Here is a 12,980-nt window from a genome sequence, read left to right on the forward strand (position 1 = left end):
TGGCACCCATTTGTCCGGCCTCTCAGTTACCCAGTTGTCTGAACTGAATGATGTGTTTCCTCGGTCACTTTACCGAGTTAGAGGGAAACAGCTTGTTACACTCAAACGGTACATATTATGCTGAGTGACGTAAACAATAAAATATTGGACTCTCACACAAATGTCTCCTCTTCTTTCAGGATAAGTTACCAGAATGGCCCAGTTATTGCTGAGAGTTGTCATCGATGAAGATGATATAAGGAAGAGACCGGATTCCATTGAAGAATTAAAAGGGATATTGAGAGATAAACTGTCGCTGCTGTACGACTTTAAACTGCAGTATGAAGATGCAGACTTCAATAATGCTCTCTGCAATTTGACTGCAATAGAAGATTTGCCTGAAAAAGCTACGCTGAAAATCCTTCCTCTAGTGACTCTCCAATTAACAGCACTGTCGTCACCTCACACAACATCGGACACCGACAGCAGCACAGCTGATACAGAGATCCTGTCCACTGCTGGATCATCCCCATCATTGAGAAGACAATGGCCAGAGTTTTTTCGACATTTTCCCAATTTCTCAATTGATGTGGACTACAGACTTAGACAGGCAGATCTTGCCTTTATGAGAGATGGATCATGTATGGCTCTCCCAAGAGATATGAAGCATGACACTCTGGAAAAACTTGCAGAGACAATGTACACTTTTAAAGCATATCCTACAGATAAGGAATTCACCAGTGTTGCCCAGGCACTGACTAGCAAGCACCCTTGTCTTTCCGAGCCTGGTCCTCAGCCGGGATGGTATGGCTGGAAGAACAGTCTTAAATTTGAAATGGGAAACTTTCGAACAAAGCTCCGAAAAGCTGGATGCGAAGATGTAACAATTAACGGCGGTAAAAAAGTACAAGCAACCCAGCGGGGGAATCATCAAGCAAGAACATCAAACGGCCAAAAAGGGGTGAAGCAAATTATCTGCCGAATTTACCTGATGAAGTGAGCCTTGAAAATGGCCGAAATATTCTTGCAGAAGAAATTAAGAAAAAAAACTAATGGCACTCTCATCTCTCATTTGATGGACCAAACGTTCCCACTACGTAGGAGAGAGATTGTTAAAAATGAGCCTGCTGTACAAATCATGGTTGAAAGATGGCCAGCACTTTTCACAGAGAGACAGGTATGTAACTGCTTCTGTCCTGGATAGTGCATGACCGTTTTAAGGCTTAACTAAATGGAATCTGATTTAGGTCAATATAATTAGAAAACACTTAACCAATCTCAAACAAAAAGAAGAATTTCTGAGAATAAAACTCCTCCCTGTATATAGTGCCCTCTACCTTTCCTGTAGGTTTCAATATTCTGTCTGCAGACCCTTGTGTTTTGAGACAGTGCCACCTATTGGATGTCTGTAAAACTGCAAAGTTCCATTCAAATGCCACTTTTTGTTAAACCACTTGTAGTTTTAAATATTTGTTACACAACAAATGAAAGATTTGAGGCCAGAGATCTCTGCACATTTGTATGAATTCTAATATAAAGTATTTTCAGATTGAAAAAGTCTTGTTCTTAGATTTGGGATTTATTGAAACATATCATTGCTTTGGTTAAACAGTAAAACATGCACTATCCTGATGTGTCCTGAAAATAGTATATTTAAAGAATCTAGAATTACACCGTAATCGTCTTTCCATCTTGTAAGTCATTTGGTTGCTAGTTTGCACAACTGTTTTGAATCAAAAGGAAGTCTAAATATACTGGTCCCCCCCTTCTCCTCCTCTTCCCCCATCCCCATTTTAATTTTTTTCCCCAGGTATTTGCTGAGTTTAATAGAATTACCAATCAGAATCTTGAGGCAGAGTTCTTCGAGACATTGGACCAGCACACCCCACGTTTTATTGAACTTCAAGTCAAAGTCAAAAAAAGGAACCATTGGACATAAACTTACTGAATTGTTGGAGAGCACAAACTTGGTGGTAAGTAATTTAATTCTTCAACTTAGGCACTATGTCAATGTGGAATCCCTTAACCACAAATTGATCTTCTCTATCTCTGTATCATTAGACACCAGACGTGACTGCACTGCGGTCTGTTGTCCTCAAAGGAATTGCCATTGTAGTCGGTGATGACCCCAGTGAATTCTACAAGACATCTTATGTAAGTACTTTTACCAAAGTAGAATTGTCACAATGTCAGAATTTTGCATTTCGATTTGATGCTAGTTACAATCAAACAAACCTTTTTTTACCACAGCATAACAAAATGACTCCCTGGGGACAGATTTGTTATTTTTGATTCCCAGCCTGTATGTGGGTCACTAAACACTTTAATGTCTAATTTGATCAAAGCTACTTTTTCTGTCTTTCATTCTTTCTTCTCTCTCTCTCTTTCTCTCTCTCTGTAGCTTTGGGTTTCATATTTGACTGTATTTATCTTTTATTTGGCACTTTTTTGTACTATCAAATGTAAAAATAACACATATTGTATCTTTTTAAAGCATGTGTTATAGTATTGAAGATTGACAACCTTACCTAGAAGTTTGGTCTGCATTTATAGCAAAAAATTATATCCATTGGTAATACAGAACTAGAACAAAGGTGATTCTATCTGTATAATTTAAAATCTTTTATGTAGTGAATCGTCCTTCAATTTCTCCATTATTTGTATATGTAGGTAAATATTTTAATACATATTAAACTTGCCATTTAAACCTCAGTCTTTAATTAATTTCAAATCCCAGGAGCAAGAGTCTGGAGTAAAACATACGCACAGTTGTAAATTTCAAATCTTTAATTTATTGATACCACATATTTATTTGGCTACAGTGTAACAATTCAGAAACAAAAAACAAATGGTTTTCATAAAAAGAGATTCCTATGGCTCGCAAACAAATTTTTATACTTCAGGTTCCATGAACCTCACTAATGCTCATTCTATTAAAAACAACACAGCATTGAAGTGCATTGAAAGTCTGCTCTTATTTGATCAAGTGTACATAATATAGAAGGAACTGTGTTGTAAACCTCTTTAATCACAAAGAGATCATTTACTTTTTTGTGCATAATGTGTGTCTCTTGGCAGGATATGTGTGATGAGGCCCTTGCGTCCATCCCAGTTGGCATACTGACTGTTGTCACTGAAGATGATCCTCAGAAGAGTCCAAGCGCCATGCACCTTCAGCCAATCTCAACTGCCATTGTCCTTGAGGGCGGTATTGTCATGGACGATTTTAAGGACTTGCTGCTGGCAGTTTGCCTACTGTTTGGGCTCACATATGCACTACATTTAGACTACCCAAAATATATGGCAAATACACTGAAATTCATTCAGTCAGTGATGCTTGGTTTGGGAACAAAAGCTCTCCCTCCAAAACTAATCACTCTAAAAAACTGCCTTCTGCGTTAGACGAGGATAGGCAACGATGGATGGATGCACACACACACACACACACACACACACACACACACACACACACACACATAGTAGAGAACAAAGCCCTATAACCACACTATTTTTTGCAAACACAGTCATTGAAATGCAGGTTCATGAGTATTTTCTATTTTGTATCTTTTATATGGCATGTTGCACAGTTGGTTGCAGTCAGGAAGTGGCAGAAGCAACGGTTGCGCATTTGTGTCTGTTTTTTAGAAATGCCTTGTTTTGGAGCAACATTACAGTTGATTTTTTTTCTTGACATTATTTATATTTTTTTTTTTCAGTATTAATTCTAACCTTAAGTTATCTGGTTCAAAAGACTTTTTGAACATGTAATCACAGGCGCCTTAATTTACACGTCTTTTTGTGTGTAATCAAGAATTTTAATGTTAGCAGATGTTGTTTGTTCCTCCAACAGAAAAAATGTGACAGTGTTAGTTAACATACTACATTTAGTAGCTGTTCATTGATGGCCCTTGACAAAATAAATGTTTTTTGGCAGCTGAATCTACCAAAAAGTGTTCAGTACAATGTTTTAAGGGGATTATTTCAGTTTTTACAATGTGTCTAAAGATTGTGTTAATTTAAGTTTTAAACAAGTTCCATTACGTTTTACACTTAAGGTATAATTATTGTATTCTTAATAAAAAGGTTAGCATATTGCACTCAAAATAATTAAGTTAGTGAAAGTGTAACACTCAAAATAATTAAGTTAGTGAAAGTACTGCACACTCGAAATCATTAAGTTATTTCAACTTATAAATCACAAGCTTACATTTTCCATAATTTTATTAAGTAAACTCAACTTATTAAATCTTACAGTGTATGGGTAAAACCCATAGATATTGTTTAAACTACCTGTACTTAATGTGCTTTATCTCTTTCTTTTCTCTCTCTGATAGGAGAGAAGCTGAATGTTGGCTTCACCACCAGAGCTACCCTCAACAGGCTCCTGGAGGCTAGAGACAGGAGACATCACACCTCAGGAGGTGCAGCTATTCCAGCAGGCAGCACTGGCGTTTCTGATCAGGGCTGTGGAGTACAGCATCAACAAACTCCCCCTGAAGGAGGCCTGTATGAAGCACGCTAAATTCGTGGACGTGCAGCTGAGTGTGGGGTGGAAGATGTCTTATACTTTGTAGACAGGCAAGGGTTTCCACATTTTCCACACATTGATTAGTTTGTTCAGTTTAATGATGATCATGGTCACAAAACAAATCCTGTTTTTTCCCCCACGGTATCTTAATCAGTTCTTTACACATGGTTTGTGTAGCATGTTCATTAGAAAGTGTAAACCTGAATTTCCCCTTGCGGAATTAATAAAGTATAAATTATTAGACACTCGACACAAAATAACATAAAAAGTCTTTCTCACTCTACATCAGTTTATTTATTACAAGGTTACACATGAGCTGTCTGAAGAACTTGTGCTACCCAACACAGAGGCCTCCAAGGAAACAGAGTGACAGAAAGAAGAGAAGATATCAGGAGAGAAGAAGGATCCTTACACTGTAACTGTTTCATATAAACCCTTTACATTCAAACATCATAGCTGCTCCCAACTTGTTATTCCCCACTCTCTCTCCTATCTCTAAAATAAAGACATACAAAAGCCCATAAATATATCAACAAAAAGTGTTTGATGTCACAGGAGGGATATTACTTCACTGTTCTTTTCCATCACTGCAGCTACTGTCATTAAAAAACATTCATTCATTTCAGACTTAATCTCACTGTGATTAACACATTAACGTTTACAGCCCTACTTTTAATATTTTAATTGACATGCTCAAGAAAAGCATGATAAGTTAATGCTACATTTATATCCTGTCCTGTGAACTTGTTGCTATGGATGATGTCATTTTAATTCTGTTGAAGAAAATGAATGGATTATCTGTTACGATAGTTGGGAGAGAGATTGCTGTTGGGCGAGCTGAGCTACAGTGAAGCTGGCACACTGCGCTGTCAATGAGGTTGAAACAGTGTGCTTTCAAATGAATTCAGAGACTATCGGCCCCACATGAACCTCCTGACCTTTCTACCTTTGTTTCTAGGATTTTTCTATCTCAATTTGAAATGCTTCTACGGCTATGAATGAGTAATAATAACTTTATTTATATAGCACCTTTTAAAAACACAGGTTTACAAAGTGCTTTGACAAACAGCAAAAACAAGAACAAACTAAACCAAACACAGAATGGTAAATGGACTTGAGCTTATATAGCGCTTTTCTAGTCTTCTGACTACTCAAAGCGCTTTCACACCACATGTAACACCTACACATTCACACCCTTTCACACACTGATGGTAGTGGTTGCTATGTAGTATCATCAGAAGTAACTAATCCCATTCATACACCACCACTGAGGGAGCAATTCAGGGTTAAGTGTCTTGCCCAAGGACACATTGGACATGTTGCCCAGCTGGGGATTGAACCCTCGACCTTCCGGTTAAGAGGCGGCGACTTTACCAACTGAGCCACAGCCGCCCCAGAAGAACATAAACAACAGCAAGAACATAACAAATGCAAAATACTAAAAATAATTAAATACAATTCAACAGAAAAGAACCCAAAGTGCACAATACCCAACAGACATATATAACCCGACCATCATGAGAACCCAGGCAACACAAGAACCCAACAACACGAGCTGAGACATAAACAGACATAAAGAAACATAAATAGACAATAGAGTAGTAACTCTCTCAGCAGAAGCAGTGTCAGTCACAGTGGATGAGATCTAAGGCTGAATCATTTAATCGATGCAGACTAGACGATTAATGTATCGATGCAGGGACAGGATGTAATCGATGCTGACAAGGGTTAGAAAAAAACATCTGCTAACCGCTAAATGTGGTTGTTTTGCGCAGCGTTGAGTGAGTTTGTTTTACCTAAACACACACGGTGGTGTGTAATGAAAGTAACGTAGGCTAACAGAGGGATCTGTGACAGAAAACAACATCAATTGAGTCCCGGTCCTGGTCTTGCTGACTTTATGAGCAGAGTCAGCTGGTCCTGCAGGCTCAGACCACAGTGCTCCACTGCAGGCAGAAACGACTTGACTCGGTGTCTCTTTAGCTGACCGCAGCTCGGGTTAGCATCTTCATCACAGTTAAAGGTGTGTTTAAAGTGATGCCTCGCTGTCTTAAGTCCAGGATAACTAAAAGAAGGGGGCTGTGGTGGTGACTCGGGATAAAGTGAGCGGCTGTAAACAGTTGTCACAGTTGACTCCCGACCGTATCACCGCTAAGTGCACCTCCGCTAAAGCTGCGTTCCTTCGATGATAAACACTTTCTACTTCCGACAAGTTCTTCACAATAAAAGTCCCCTGCCTATCTGAAGTTGAAGTGCTTTTAATGTGAAACATCCATGTCAGGAAATGGGGTGTTTATGACAGTAGCAACTTAACACAACTCGTCTGAAATAAAAAGGAAAGAAACAAAACTAACCCTGAACAAAGCTCACAGCTAAAGACTACAACGTCCTGAGAAGAGAACACACAGAGACTTAAAAACATATTTTCAACTAACAGAAACTTATTATCTATAATGTAGGCTACCTCTATAATTGATTTATTATAACTTCCAGCTAGGCTAAGCTAAGTCAACCAGCTACAGGTGGCTGGCTAACTACTGCTGCATACGATGGTTCATCATGGCTGTGACTCAGTGGTGCGATCTCTTTAGACACCCTCGCCTCCAAAGCTAAAAACAAACTACATTTCTTACATGTATCATTATCAGTAAAGGAGGACGAGGAGTAACTTAACATCTGACACGTAGAGCAGGAGAGACAGAAAAAGAAGCCATTGTAAGCCAGGTTTGTCGCTAGAGAGATATTACTTCTGTTTGTCTAAACGTTCAGGATTTTAGAAACAACAGTAAGAAACTATGCAAAATGAACAATTAAGCTTTTAGTTCTATTGAACAGCACAGAGGAGAATAGAACAGGAAGTGACGCAATACACTCACCGTAGTACGTAGTAGAGACCTCCATCTTAGCATCATCGTGGTCTTCAATCTCCGAGCTACTGCGGGCTGAAGAGAGCTTCTTCTTCGTCTTCATGCTGCAGTTTCCGGAGCACTTTATGGTTAAAGCGTCAGTATGGTGTATTAGAGATTCATACGATCACATAGAAGTGAGTTGGATGGTAAAGTGTGTGAAAAATCGAGACAAGCAGACGGAGCTCAGAAAATACGCTGCACCAGGTCCGCCATCTTCTTTTTCTTCTTCGATTGAGTTTTATGGCGGTTGGCAAACAAATTGGTGCATTTCCGCCACCTACTGGTAAGGAGTGTGACTCAAAACATCTAACGTATACTACTTTCTGTAAATAATAACAAAAACGAAATGAAATCTTCTCAATCAACTGAGTTTGTCTAAGGTTCTGAAATAGAATCCTACAGTTTCATTTTCTGAGTTCTTTTGTAAGATATTTATTAAATGTACTTTAATAAATATCTTACATTATTTATAGTAGTATATATTGCATACTGATTTAGATAGTAGTATGTAGTACGTGGTTTCAGAAACAGCCTCAGTGTGTCTGGTGTCTCCTTTGTCATATCTGTCATTTTCATTTCACTATGTTTATGCAGCCTCGAAAAAAATACCATGTTGGCGTGGAGGTTGGGTGTTAAATTACAGTTCCTTATCTTACTGTTTTTATGTAGTTAGTTTGGATTCTGGATGTTTTTAATTTAACAACAATGTTGTCAGTTCATTGTTACATTTTCCCCATGTCAGACTGCTACTCGTGGCTCCTTGTTTTCCCTTTTTTGTTGAGCAGTACGTTTTTGTTTGCCTTTTTGTTTAAATAAATCTTTTTGGTTACTACAATTGGGTCCAGTTCCCTGTTTTTACATTCTGTGACAGGATGGTTTTTCCCACATTAACATAGAGGGCTTCTTTAACATAACTTTCAAACCAACAGTCTTCCCTGTCCAGGATGTGGTCTTTGTCATCCTCAAAGTAGTGTCCTTTGTCCTTCAGATGTAAGTGGACCACAGAATCCAGTCCTGAAGAGCTGGCTCTCTGATGAGGAGTGTGTTTGTGTTGTGGTTGTTTAGTATCCAATGTATAAATCCCTGCACGCCTCTTCACACTGGATAACATAAACAACATTGTTTTGTCTATGTCTGTGAGTTTTGTCCTTGGGGTGGAGCAACTTCTGCCTCAAGGTGTTGGCTGGTTTGGATCTTCAACCAAGTCTGGTTTGCTTTACACACACACACACACACACACACACACACACACACACACACACACACACACACACACACACACACTTTAAGTTTTCCCAACTCAAATGTATTACTTTTGAAAATTATATTTTCAAGTTATGGATACTCGCCCTAAATTGATTTGATGACACTCATTCAAATTAAACCCAACCAACTCTTCTACTCAATAAAATGTATTTGTGCTCAACCCAAAGCCTGGGGGAAATCTAATCAAAAAATTAAATTGGGCTAAACTTATACACCGAAGGAAAACAATAAACAAAATAATTTATGTGCAGGTCACCTTTTTTATTCCAGTTTAAAACAGTCTATACAACTTGAAACAACTGGAATGGTTTTGTTGATCCAGTCACGTGCACTGTATTTTAATGGAAACATTGACAGTGTTTATTTTACAAAGGATTTAAAGAACTTTAAACTGTGCTAAAAGGTGCAAATTAAGGACATTATTATAAATAACCAATAAATGTAAACAAAATATGAGAAAATAACTTTTGTGGAATCAAAAGCAAATAAAGATCCAAAGAGTGAACATAATGAATCACACATATTATGTGCTGAGGTAGATAAGGAACCTTATAAAATGATTACCTTCAGATAAAAAACAACATTATGAAAATGTCCATCATCCAACCTGGGGAGACCCGTCACATCAAGGTCATCAAGACAGCAGTACATCAAGGAGCTCCACAAGCTTCAGGAGGAGGAGGAGGGTTTGCACCTTGGAAGACTGTATTCATGCTGTTCAAATAAAAATAGATCTCCTCCAAACAACTTGCAATCAAACCATTTTCTTCCCATTTTAAAACCCTTTGTCCAGTTTAGATGGGAGAAGTTGATATTATGTGATATTGATCTGGGAAGACTACATTTCTAAATCATTTTTAACTGTGTTTTTATTCACAAGTTATTGATCTTATTTACTCTCCATGTATCTTGATTTAAGAGTGGGGCTGTGTTTAAGGGCATATTTTTGCAATGACTCTGTTCCATCCCACTTTCAGAAATGAACTACATTAGTATTTGGTAAAAGAAAATGTCGAAAGAATAAGAAGTCGTGTAAAAGTAGACTTCCTTCCCTAAGCTATTGAGTTGAGCATTAATGCACATTTTAGTCTTGTCATTTCAAATCTGAAATGTATACTCATAAGTAGACATAAAGGAGTGCATTTATATAGAAATATTTATTTACCGTATTTTCCGCACTATAAGGCGCACCGGATTATAAGGCGCACCTTCAATGAATGGCCTATTTTAGAACTGTTTTCATATATAGGGCGCACCGGATTATAAGGCGCATAGAATAGAACGTGTTTACAACTGAACAAGGCTGGGAGATATTGTGAATATATAAATATAAATACGTATAAAACGTAACGTATAAAACTACAAAAACAAAAGTACATAAGACGATTTCCCCAAATAATAAATTATTTCTTTGACGTTTCTCTTAACTCTCAAAACGTAGTTTTATACGTAGTGCATTCACAATAACTCAACGTTGTTCAAACGTTAATGTGCATATTCACAATATCTCCCAGCCTTGTTCAGTTGTAAACACGTAAAAGAAACACAGTCTGATACCGCTAATTCAAACGTTAGTGCAGGGGTGCCCAAACAGTCGATCGCGATCGACAGGTAGATCGCTGACTGATTCTCAGTCGATCGCGAGATGTTTTGTCAATATAAAATACAATTGTAAAATAGAAAAGTGATTTCAATTTCATCTCATTGCACTGTTTCCCACACACAATACCTGTGTTGGGAGCCCAAGTATACTTCCGACCTGTGTGTATTTAATTTTTCATTTATTCATGAAATTGCTGCGTGCATGAGAGAGCGAGCGGCGGAGATAGAGAGAGAGAGAGAACGCGCGCAAGAGAGAGTGCAGGCATGCGCAATGACGTGCAGGTAAAACCGGGGGGGTAAATGTTTTACCAAAAAGTCATATATAGAAACTATGCTACGAGTATTAAGCGCATTTGATGAAGCTGCAGCTACTTTTCTCTGCTCCTCTCTGCTGTCATGACTGTGAGCATCGCAGGGGACGAGACACACCAACAAACAACGCACACGCACGCACACACACACACACACACTTGCACTGGAGCGCCAGCCACCACGCGAACCTTTTTACTTTTTACTTTTAGTGCTACAGCACACAGTTGATCCGTGATCCGTCCGGACCGAGGTGGGAACACACGTGACCCGGTCAAACAGTCGGTTGGACTTTACTCCGTTCACTCTCACCGTGTCTGCAGCTAATTTAACAAAAGCAAAATCATTTCACAGCAGCCTGCTGTAGTCTGTAGTCTGCATTATTTTTTACAGAACTCTCATTTATTATTTTCTGCTTGTTGTGTGAGTATTAAATGCGTTTGTAGGCTGTTGGTAAAGGCTATGGCTCACTATGTGGACTGGTAGATCTCGGCAGACTGGTAACTTTAAAAGTAGATCTTGGTTCAAAAAAGGTTGGGCACCCCTGCGTTAGTGCATAACTCAACATTGTTCAGTTACGTATAACACGTAAAGCTCACTTTTTCAGTTCATTCCCCGTCCATGAATCCCTCGAATTCTTCTTCTTCAGTGTCCGAATTGAACAGTTGGGCGAGTACGGCATCCAACCATCCCTCTCGTCATTATCCGAGTCAGTGTCGCTGAGCGCCGTGTACAACCAGTATGGATCAACCAATTAACCAATTGATCCATATATAAGGTGCTCCGGATTATAAGGCGCACTGTCGTTTTTTGAGAAAATTAAAGGCTTTTAAGTGCGCCTCATAGTGCGGAAAATACGGTAATCTGAAAAACAACATTAAAAAAAATCTGTTTTTACAGCAGAGATGAACATGTTTACAGCTTTGTACAAAACAAACAAATAGGTGTGATTAGCTCATGTCTCACTCATGGACACACACTGTACGGGGGGGTGAATGTTTTGATGACTCACCATTTTGATTTGATGAAGGATAAGAGTTATTCACAATAAGGCGTCTAGCTGACCAGCTTGACAGGCGGGCGTGGTGTAACGGTTTGTCAAGAGGCTTAAAACCCGCCTCAGCTCCAGCTCTCAGCCTGTGGGTGACATCACTCAGGCCATCCGGGGGAGACCTCCCTCACAGCGAGCTGTTGAAGAGAAGTAACTGAAGTCCACCCCAGAAGAACCAACAAATGCAGATGTTGTTGAGGCTCAGGCTTCTTCCTCTGTCTCTGCAGCTCTCTGGGCACCTCGATGGACAAGTCACCAATAATCCACACTGTGTCTATAGGAGAAATACAAAGGTGTTCAATTAATACCTCAGACAAGACAAAATGTACAGTTAACTACATGTGACAGCTCAGGGTGTTTTTTTGTTATGAGCCACATCTGCAGGAATAATATTGAACAAGGTAGCTGCAACTCCTAATAATAGATGCCAGTCTTAAACACTATTTTTTCTAATACTAAAGTTTTTGTTGTGAAGCTGACACTGTCCACAGACTCCATGACTTCACAGGGTTCTATAGAAAACAAATGTCTTAAAATAAATACTAAATAATTATATTTCAATTGTCATGTTCACCTCATCGCTGTTGACATCAGTAAATATAAGACACAGACATTCCTCTTTTTGTCAGAACAGTAACATGAACTGTATGCTTTGTAATATTGATTTCTTCTGGATGTCTCATTTATTTACAGTCTATGGATAAAACTTTGTTAATGTATTGCTCTGCTGACACTGACTAAGTCTAACTGCTCTGACAAATAACTAATAACCATGATTGTATATTTAAAAAAGTGTAGTTTTAAGATTTTAATTAAATATTTGGGTTGAATATAATTAGTTTTAACTGTGTTGTAGAAAAGTTAAATGTTAACTTACTGTTTATAGAGTTTTCTCAGGACGAGCAGCAGTAGGGGATGATAGCAGCCTAGCTGTTAGCTATGCTGTCAAGTGGACTGCTAACGTCGAGCTGAATGGGCAGAGTTAAGTCCAGCCGGTCCCGCCTTACTGCTGTTGCTAGGTTGATCCGAAGTTAGGTTGAAACTGCAAATCCAATATGGATGCGGCCGTTGATTGGACTCATTTTCTGCCTATGTCACAGACGGGTCAGGGTTCGTCCAGTAATATTTACAGTCTATGGTGGAGACACGTAGAAGTTTTTAGGAGATGGCCCAAAAAGGTAAAAATGATCGGTGTGTCTGGGAGCTTAGATATCGTTACAGTGAATGACATAGATGCAGCAATTCTGTATGTATGCATTGCCAGTTGCAATCATCACACTCTTCACATGTTTTGATGGTCTGATTCGCGTTTTTGGTAACAGATGTGATATTTCAC

At 38.8% G+C, this 12,980-nt stretch overlaps 1 pseudogene; it reads left to right on the forward strand.

Moving 5' to 3' along the window:
* Positions 1 to 4,325: 4,325 nt before the first annotated feature.
* Positions 4,326 to 12,980, forward strand: part of LOC109991664 (NACHT, LRR and PYD domains-containing protein 12-like) — a 32,400-nt pseudogene continuing 23,745 nt past the window's right edge.

This window comes from Labrus bergylta, chromosome 15 (assembly GCF_963930695.1).
Source record: "Labrus bergylta chromosome 15, fLabBer1.1, whole genome shotgun sequence".
Lineage (NCBI taxonomy): Eukaryota > Metazoa > Chordata > Actinopteri > Labriformes > Labridae > Labrus > Labrus bergylta.